At 41.8% G+C, this 9016-nt stretch overlaps 1 protein-coding gene across 1 annotated transcript in view; it reads left to right on the top strand.

Annotated features, from left to right (window-relative positions):
- TMEM178B (transmembrane protein 178B) overlaps window positions 1-7597 on the top strand; it is a 328885-nt gene extending 321288 nt beyond the window's left edge. Inside the window, exon 4 of the mRNA XM_007072298.4 lies at window positions 1-7597. This exon is cut by the window's left edge and continues 5684 nt beyond it. The gene's annotated coding sequence lies outside the window, so the exon portion shown is untranslated.
- Window positions 7598-9016: the final 1419 nt, after the last annotated feature.

Here is a 9016-nt window from a genome sequence, read left to right as displayed (position 1 = left end):
AATCCAAACAATCTGAGCCTCTTGATTCTGCCAAACTAAGCTGGAAATCTGATGAGAACAGCCTTTGTCTCAAAATTTCCAGCACTGCTGCTTCCAGTCCCAGACCCTGGGCCTGATCCAAAGCCCACTGAAGTCAATGACCCTGTTGACTTCAATGAGCTTTGGCTTGTGCCACATGAAATCAACTTTTCTTGCAGTATTTCAGCATAGTCTTGGCCAGAGCTGAAAGTTCAAATGCGTGTCCACACATTTCAGAAAACTAAGTGTTTGGTGCTAGAAAGAGGCAATGGTTCAGAAGTCTTTTTATGTTTTCACTCTGTCCATCTCCAGTAAACACACACACACTGCTATTTCCCTCTTAGCCATAGCTCTGGTGTCACTCCTGGCAACACTATAAGGCAAGGAGTGTGCTCCTGCTGCCTCTGATTAATGGCGAAATTCCTATTGACATCACTGGGACACAGGATGGAGCCCAATATAGTATAATAATAATAATTACAATATTCCCTGCAGGTAACAAGGATCAACTTGGAGAACAGGGGCTAGGTGACTGCATAGGTTTAAATCTTGCACACAATAAGCCACAGGGGCAAATGCATTTGTTGGTCTCATCCTACGTTCCATTAAAGCATCTCTAAATCACCACCAAGTTTAGTGCAATTGTCCGTCCCTGCTCAGGAGAAGCCCAGGATGGAAATAACTGGGGAAGCTGTAGGTTACGTGCTCAGGAAGGGCCCAGAACAAGAATAGCAGGGGTTGTTGAAGGTCAGAATTGATAAGTGTTGGCAGAGTTGTATGGGGAAACGTATGCCGTGCTTGCCAGCAGTCTCGCCATCTCTGTAGCTTGTCTTATGAGTCCCTTGCTTTCAGGAGCAGGAGCTTTTTTTTAACTGATAAAACACCACTGCAGAGTGGTAGAAAACAACTTCAATAGTTTCCATGTGCAGTTTATATATACAAGAGATGTATGTCCATATGTTGTAAATATGGAGTCTGTGTGTGCTGTATAGAGACAATACATGGCAGGAGGCAGCATACCTTTTTTCTATCCTTTTGTACTTCAATCAGGAGGTGCAAAGCAATTCAAATCTCACCTCTTGCTGTTTTATACCCCTCCATTCACATGTGTGCACTGATCATGTACAGTGCCACCTGCTGAAGAGTAGTGAGGAAGCACGCAAAGCACAGTGGAAACATTCAAGCTGCCTGCAAATGGAACTGGGACCATTTGTGAGTTCACCACTGTAGAGTGTTTGGATACTAAAGAGCTGCCAGTGTTGAACTGATCCTTTGTAACCTAATCCCTGAGACTCAGAGACAGGACTCCTCCCTATCACACCTCTGTGTCCAATCAGTCCTGAGCTGTAAACAATGCACCCAAAAAGTTCTGATTTCCCCACAAGTCCCCACAGTCTTCCAGTGTCCCGAACACCACTGATAACCCAGCCACAGCCACACATGCTGTGTATGGTACAGAAGAAAACTGCTCAGAGAGTCAGGTAAGGGGAACCAATGTGAAGGTCAAAGGCCAGTCAGGAGGATAGTCTTGATGTTCACAGAATCTCACTGAACTCTTTGCAACCAGCTGATCCTGACTCATCAGAGATTTCCTAGGACTTAAAGGCTGAGGCAGAAAGCCAGTTTTGTTTTGCTTAATTCAGAAGAATGATTCTGTCCATGTCAGCTCCAATCTGAAAAGTTTATGATCGCTTTAGGTGAAAATCACTGTTGTTTGGAGGGGCACACCACACCTGTGCACCACTTGAGCATCACTTCAGTCCTCAACATGGGCATAAGTTGGATTTCAGTGGTGCATAGGCCTGGGTCTCATGATGTCTTTCTGCCCAGGGTGAGTTACACCCCTCAAGAGCATTGAGCAGCAACAGTAAGTGATAGCGGATCTCTCAAGCCATTGAAAAGGCTTTTAATGGAGAAGTATGGTGACAAACTATTTCTTTTAACATGATTTTGCTACATTTTCACCTGGTCAGAATTCTCAGCCAGGGATAATAACTCTACAGTCTACAGATAAAGGGCAAAGCCTTCAAAGGCACCTAGGTGCATTTGGAGCTTGTCATATTTTTAAAAGTGATTTAGGCACTTAGGCGCTGAGGGTATGTCTGCACTAGAGCTGGAAGGTGTACATTCCAGCTGGAGGAGACATATCCGTGCTAGCACTGATCAGGCTAGTGTGCTAAAAATAGAAGTGTAGCCACAGTGCCATGAGCAGCAGAAGGGCTGGTCTCCCTGAGTAGGTACCTTGAATCTTGGGTGGGATCGTACATGGGACAGTTAGCGCCTTCTGCTGTTCACGCCGCAGTGGCTAGATTCTATTTTTAGTGCACTGGCTTGATCTGAGCCAGTCCCAGTTTGTCTCCCCAAGCTGGAATGTACACCACCCTGAGTCACACTGAGACTAAGACTCCCAAGTGGCTAAATGACTTTTGAAATGGGACCTTAGGCACCAAAATTGCTTAAGTGCTTTTGACATTTTTATCTGAAAAGTCAATTTTACCTGTCAATATAAGGCTGCATTTTTATCAGGGGTTTTGGGCAACAATGTAGATCATAAGGGAAAAGATCAAGTCATCAGAACTACAAAGTAAAAAGTGCAGCTGTAGACTCAGTTCAGTTTGGGTGTATTGAATTATTTATAGCTCTTGGGCACCAACAACAATCATAGACACCTCATTTAAACTCGTACTAATTTTACTCCACAATTTCCATCACTTAAGTGTCTTTCTTCCTGTATTTGTTCTTTGATCTACAAACTTTTTCTCTTTGTTCTGGCAGCAACTTAAATTATTTTCAAATGTTTTGAGGTCTAAATGTGACATACGTTGTAAAATTCAAAGCTGTTAGATATACCCAAAGTGGGCCTGCACTTGCATCCCTTACTCAGGCAGAACTTCCACTGATTGGAATCAATGGGAGTCTTGCCTGAGAAAAGTCTGCGGGGTTGGGCCCTATTAAAGTGTGTGTGTGTGTGTGTGTGTGTGTGTGTGTGTGTGTGTGTGAGAGAGAGAAAAAGAGAGAGTGTGTCAGATGGGGATTATATTTACATATGGGCCCACTTTATGTATCTAGTTCATAGTAGAGATTGGTTCATCACTGCGTGGCTCCAGCTTCAACCAATGGAGTTATGCTGGTGTATAGCTGGAGTAACACAGTGGTAAATCTGATCCATAGATAGATACACATATACTTGTATATATGTACATATATGTATATATGTAAAATTATGAACAATGTCCATATATTCATGATTGTCTGGAATACCCTTAGATTGATGTACAGAATTTTAGGCCAGGGCCTGTTTCTATGTTGCAATCCTTATATATCTCAGATTTAAAACAAAACAAATTAGAAAATGTGTTTCACATTGAATCCCTGATCCTGCAACCGCATGTATGTGGGCAGGGTATCACACTGAAGTCAGTGGCACACATGGATCCACTCACAGGATCGGGGCCTACCTTTAGTATTGTTGAAACTCAGTGGCAGCTCCCCTCCAGACAAACAAAAAAGAGCAAGCTGATTGTTAAAGGGAGGGCTTGCCACCACTCCTAGAAGTGGATTATCAAACCTATCATTAGAGATGAGCTCAGGTCACAAAATTCTGATCTGGATCCAGATTTATAAGCTTGGAAGTGTCAAGATGTGGGGTTGTAGTTCAGGCCCATCTTTACTTGTAATGCACCACACCTCCAACCCAGTTCTAGAACACCGCTGAACCTATGCTAATGAACAAACACATGCCTGTCATTAACTAAGCCACTCCATGAATACCTCTTTTGCTCCACCCACAAAATGACCAGAAAAAGGACTTCCATCTGCCAGTAAACAGACATTTAAAACTTCCTCTTAAAGTCATATTTTTGGTGGCTTAATATTTCTTTTGAATCCTAAATATATTGTATTACGAACAGCTCATATAGGATATTGTGGGTAGCCAGATGTTGAAGGCAAGAGGGATCTGTTCTCTCACTGATGTGCACAGGATGAGCTATCCACATTAAAAAAAAGCCCATGAATCAATGGGAGAACATTTAGTCAGGCAACTACTTGGACAATGATGCAGCCAGACTGAGGATATGCCCCAACTCAACTGCTTCCTGCCACCATATGGCAATAGAGTCAATCAAACAAAGAGATCAGGCATTGACAGGGGAGAAGAATCAACAGTTTGATCCAGTATGACAACTCCTGTGCTCTGGCATGCTTCAAAAACTTTGTTTTATCTCAATAAGACCCACACACTGTGTGGGGCTGGGAGAATTAAACCGAGTTCCGAAAACTGCTGGATAAAGTTAACTTTAGCTGAAGTGGCACTGCATGGTCACTGCTATCTGCACAGCTCAGTTCAGTCAGTCACTTGGTGATTTTTACTCCCCCCTTCACCCTCACCAATAAAGCAGTTAAAGACACTGTTAAGATGGAGTTGGAGGAGCTTGGATGGGTTGAAGTGACCTATTTTGTAGCACATCAATAATACTGTAGCATTCCTGTGGGAGAAACTGTGGTATTCAGTGGTAGCTGAAACTGTGATTTCCAGGAGATCGAATGCCATTCTTTCTTTCCCCTGTCCCCCATCCCACCTTTTCCATCCTGATCTTCCTGCTAAGCCCTGCCTACTCTTTTTTTAGGGTCAGGTGTGGAGCTCTCTCTCTCTCTCTCTCTTCCTTCCTGTGCGTGAGCGTGTGGAAATGTTTCATGTAGAGAGAAGAGCTTTTTTCCAATGAGTCCCATTTTCATACCAACACCTGAAGTGTGTGACTGTTTTGCTATCTAAGATGTCTGTAAAAATGTAAAAAAAAAAACCAGAAGAAGAAATAAAGGATTAAAAAATGAACTTGCGGGGGAGGGGATTTGAACAGAAACTGAATTTAAAGATGCAGCATCAGTTTTCTAAGGAACTTTTTGAGACCGTCCCTGAAATCTCATCAGTATTCTCTCTCCCTCCCTTTGTATCAGGGATGGAGATCTAGGATATTAAAATCTCTGTGGTTGTTCTTCTCGCTGTAGAACTCTCTGATTTCAGTGAAGGGTTTGCATGTTTTTGAGACTATTGCTGTCAAAGGAAACCCCATTTTTAAAAGGATGTAAAGTCAATGTGAATGTGACATTATATATTGTGGGGGAGTTAAAGAAGGGTGGTCCTTTCACCCAGTTTATTTGCTTTTTCTGTTGCTAGTAGCAGCCCCCAGGTACCTGATCATTTGTGGCACCCTTCACCACTGCACTGACTTTTGCCAGATTATAGGCTTGCCGAGAGGGTTCGTCTCCAACCAGTAACCTCAGGATATAGCCAAACTAAGCCACAAATCCGAAAGCTTTGATTCTGGGTTGCCTTTCCACTTCCCCTTCATAAGACAATTCCTTCTCCTAATAGAAGCCATAATCACTACTCTGACCCTGTGGCAAGGGTGTATGGGCAGCCTGCCATGAGAACACTACATCACTTTGGTACCAGCTGCAATCCCATGTGAAGGTTAAAGCATCACTAAGACTCCTAGTATCCCTGAGAAGTGAAAAGCCCAACTTCACAGATTCCCTGAGCCTTTGAGCCAACAGGCCAGGCCTCCTTCTCCTGGACCTGATTGCCCACTGCTTCACACCTTGTGCATTCATTTTCCCACTGCTTCATACCTTATGCATTCATTTTCCCCTTCTCACAGGGTGCAAAACAGTTGTATAACACTTCAATTCAGAGCTGGGGGCATTTTGCGCAAGGTACCATGGGGACTGAGGCCCGCAATGTTAATCTTATCCACCCACAATACGTGACCTGCAGCTGCTCTGGAGGCATTCTCCTGCTAGAGATAACACATGCCCTAGTCCCATGCTGCACCATTGACCAAAAGTTATTCAGAAGGTTCCCTTCCCTTTCCCCCTTCTTCATGTTCTCTCTGCTGTAAGGAGAGAACACCCTTGTGCTATGAAGGAAGGAAGGAGTCCAACAGCCTCCCCCTGCTCTGGTTAGGATCCAATTGCTTTCACCCAACACTGCCACTAACAGCTTGAGAAGCTTAGCATAACAAATCAGTCAAATGCCTGTGACCTGATACATTTCAGCACCTTTCCTATGACATTCTCAAGTAAAACGATACAAGAGGCTGGTACAAGACATTGGTCTTGTAGACACTGTGGGTCAGCCAAATGTTTAAAGAGGCATCACTATGCTTCATATAAATGCAGTGCACACATATTTAAAATATAGGTGACAATGAACTTATACACTATGAATCAAACACTGCAAGGCTGGATGTAAAAGATCTAAAATGGCATATTATTCCAATACATCAAAGAAATGTATTGCTATGTAGCATTTTATCGAGCACTTTTCCTCTTCAAAGTGCTTTACAAATATTAATTAATCCACACCATACCTGTGTGAGGCCGGTGAGTATTGTTATACACATTTTACAGATGGGGAATTGAGGCAGAGAGTGTAATTACCTGATTTTCAGTGGTACTGCAGCCCCACAACTCCTATTAACTGCAGTTCGCATTTTATGTGCTCAACACTTCTGATAATCCAGATCATAAGGGATTTGTCCAGATCTACACAGGGAGCCGGTGTGAACTCTGGGATTAGAGCTCAGGATTTCCTGGCTCCCAGTTCTGGGCTCTCATCACCAGCATATCCTGTAAGGCCCTGATCCAGCAAAGCACTTCAGCACCTGTCTAACTTTAAGCATGTGAGTCCCATTGATGGGACTATGCATGTGCTTAAATCCTTTTCTGGAGCAGGATCTAAGTTAAAATACACAAAACCAGAGCATATTTTGCATATGGAGAAGATATGTTCATCTCTGATTGTGTTTCAAGCATTGTCAAATACATTTGAACTATATGTGCAGTTAACTTGGTATGAAGTAACTCAGCCATGTGGGACTTTTTTTAGTGAATCAAATACAATTATTCACTCCACCAGGCGCCATACAGTTTGGTTTTATTTGCATAATGAAATCCCATGGCGTGTCCTGCATGGTTCTTACTTCTGTGCTGTCGCCAGAGACAGAGTGGGTCCTGTGGCTCATTGGTGCTAAAAATAAAATGAATAAATAACTATTAAGTTAGGTTGTTCTGATATGATGTGAATAAATGTGTTGTTTCATTTTACAATTAATGCTACATCTTACCAAATCTATTGTACTGTCCATTCCTTCTTGTCAATAATTACAGAAAAAGTGAGCAGAGCTAGTTTTTAAAAAAAAATTGTTCTATTTCAAGGCCCTGATTCTGCAAACACTTATGCATGAGTATAAGTGTTTGCAGGATCAGGGCCTGAGATAATTTTAATAGTGGGGCTGGGAGGTGGGGAAATGAAAATGAAAATTGCCAAGTTCCTGTAACTTTGGAATGACAAAGGACGCAGAGAACATTGCCGGACTTTGCCGAAAAACTAGCTGCATCTTGCAATTTTCTTTTTTCAATTGGCAGAAAATACTGTATTTCCATCAATTAAAATCTTGTCTGGTTCTTAATTAAACAACTTGTTCATGGACAATTAAAATTAAATAAGTAAACTGTCAATTGTGGAATGTAAACTGATTAAACAATTAAATAAAAAAAATCATGCTGTGTGTTTGAAGCGGAGGTGTCTGCTTATGTCAGGATGGAGGAGGTGGGGCTTTACTCGCTTCCTCCCCTGACAAATGGGAGAGAGGCTGAAGGGGGTGGGGTTTGAAGGGGCATGCTGTTAGTGGCAATGAACAACAGAGAAGCTATCGGCTATTTTTGAATAATAAGTGTTAATTGTGTGGATATATTCTGCTCAAATCTTCCAAACATGAATAGTTTCTGAATCTGCTTAGTGAGGGAAAGGTTCTTCTGCTCCCCATAGGTAGGAGGGCCCTTGGAGCTGTGAACATCCCCACACATTTTAATCACAGCATCCTCCACTGGAGCTATTTAGTCTGTACAAGGTTCTGTTGAAGTTTAGAGAGATATTATCAAGTAGTTAAACCTCAAATGAAAAGTTTATGAATCCCAATATGAAAACAAATATGTTCATGATTTCTTTAAGATGTAAAGGGAATTGAGAATCATTGTAGAATTTAAACATTCCATGGCAGTATAGTGAACCTAAACTATATGATAGTGTGGTAGGGCTTGAACGCCAGGAAGAGTGATTTGTACCATTTAGGAAACATTCAGAACGTCGGTAGATTGGAGAGAACTCAGCGCACTTATAATCATCTACATAAGCAATCAGCTCAGACAGCTTAGACTTCTGAAAACCTCTCCTTCTCACCATGCATGGTCAGAGACACTAGTATAGTCACTTATTACTGTTCCATCATCTCTTTTGCACATCTACTCCAACACTAATAACTTAGACCTACATTTTCCAAAGTTTCCACTAATATGGGTGCCTCGTTTGAGACAGACCTTAGGTGTCTCAAGTCAGGCACCCAAAAATCAGTGGATTCCTTGGCAAATGTAAGCCTTAAAACCTATCCTTAGAAAAGTGACAATAAACAAAGAGTGACACTGACCAGACTAGTTTCAACTGAATGAAAATCAAAAAGTAAAAAAGAAAAGTAAGAAAGATTTTAAAAAGAAAAGGAGGACTTGTGGCACCTTAGAGACTAACAAATTTATTTGAGCATGAGCTTTCGTGAGCTACAGCTCACTTCATCGGATGCATTCAGTGGATGAAGTGAGCTGTAGCTCACAAAAGCTTATGCTCAAATAAATTTTGTTAGTCTCTAAGGTGCCACAAGTCCTCCTTTTCTTTTTGCGGATACAGACTAACACGGCTGCTACTCTGAAAGATTTTAAAAGTCATTCTGTTTTTATCATCGTTTTTTTTATAAACTGTTACTGAACACACAGATAAGAATTTTTTAAAAATACAATTATCTTTATGAATGGCCCTTTAAATATCAAAACAGTCCTTTCACTTTCTGTCCTCAGCCACATTCTGCTGTTGATCCATTGAAGAGAAGTCAAAGAAATAGGAGGATGTACTTAGCACTTTCAGTAGCACAGCAGGTATGTTCAGCTG

This window comes from Chelonia mydas, chromosome 1 (genome assembly GCF_015237465.2).
Source record: "Chelonia mydas isolate rCheMyd1 chromosome 1, rCheMyd1.pri.v2, whole genome shotgun sequence".
NCBI classification, from domain to species: domain Eukaryota; kingdom Metazoa; phylum Chordata; order Testudines; family Cheloniidae; genus Chelonia; species Chelonia mydas.
The sequence above is the reverse complement of the archived record's forward strand: the minus strand, read 5'-3'. Positions and strand labels throughout refer to the sequence as shown.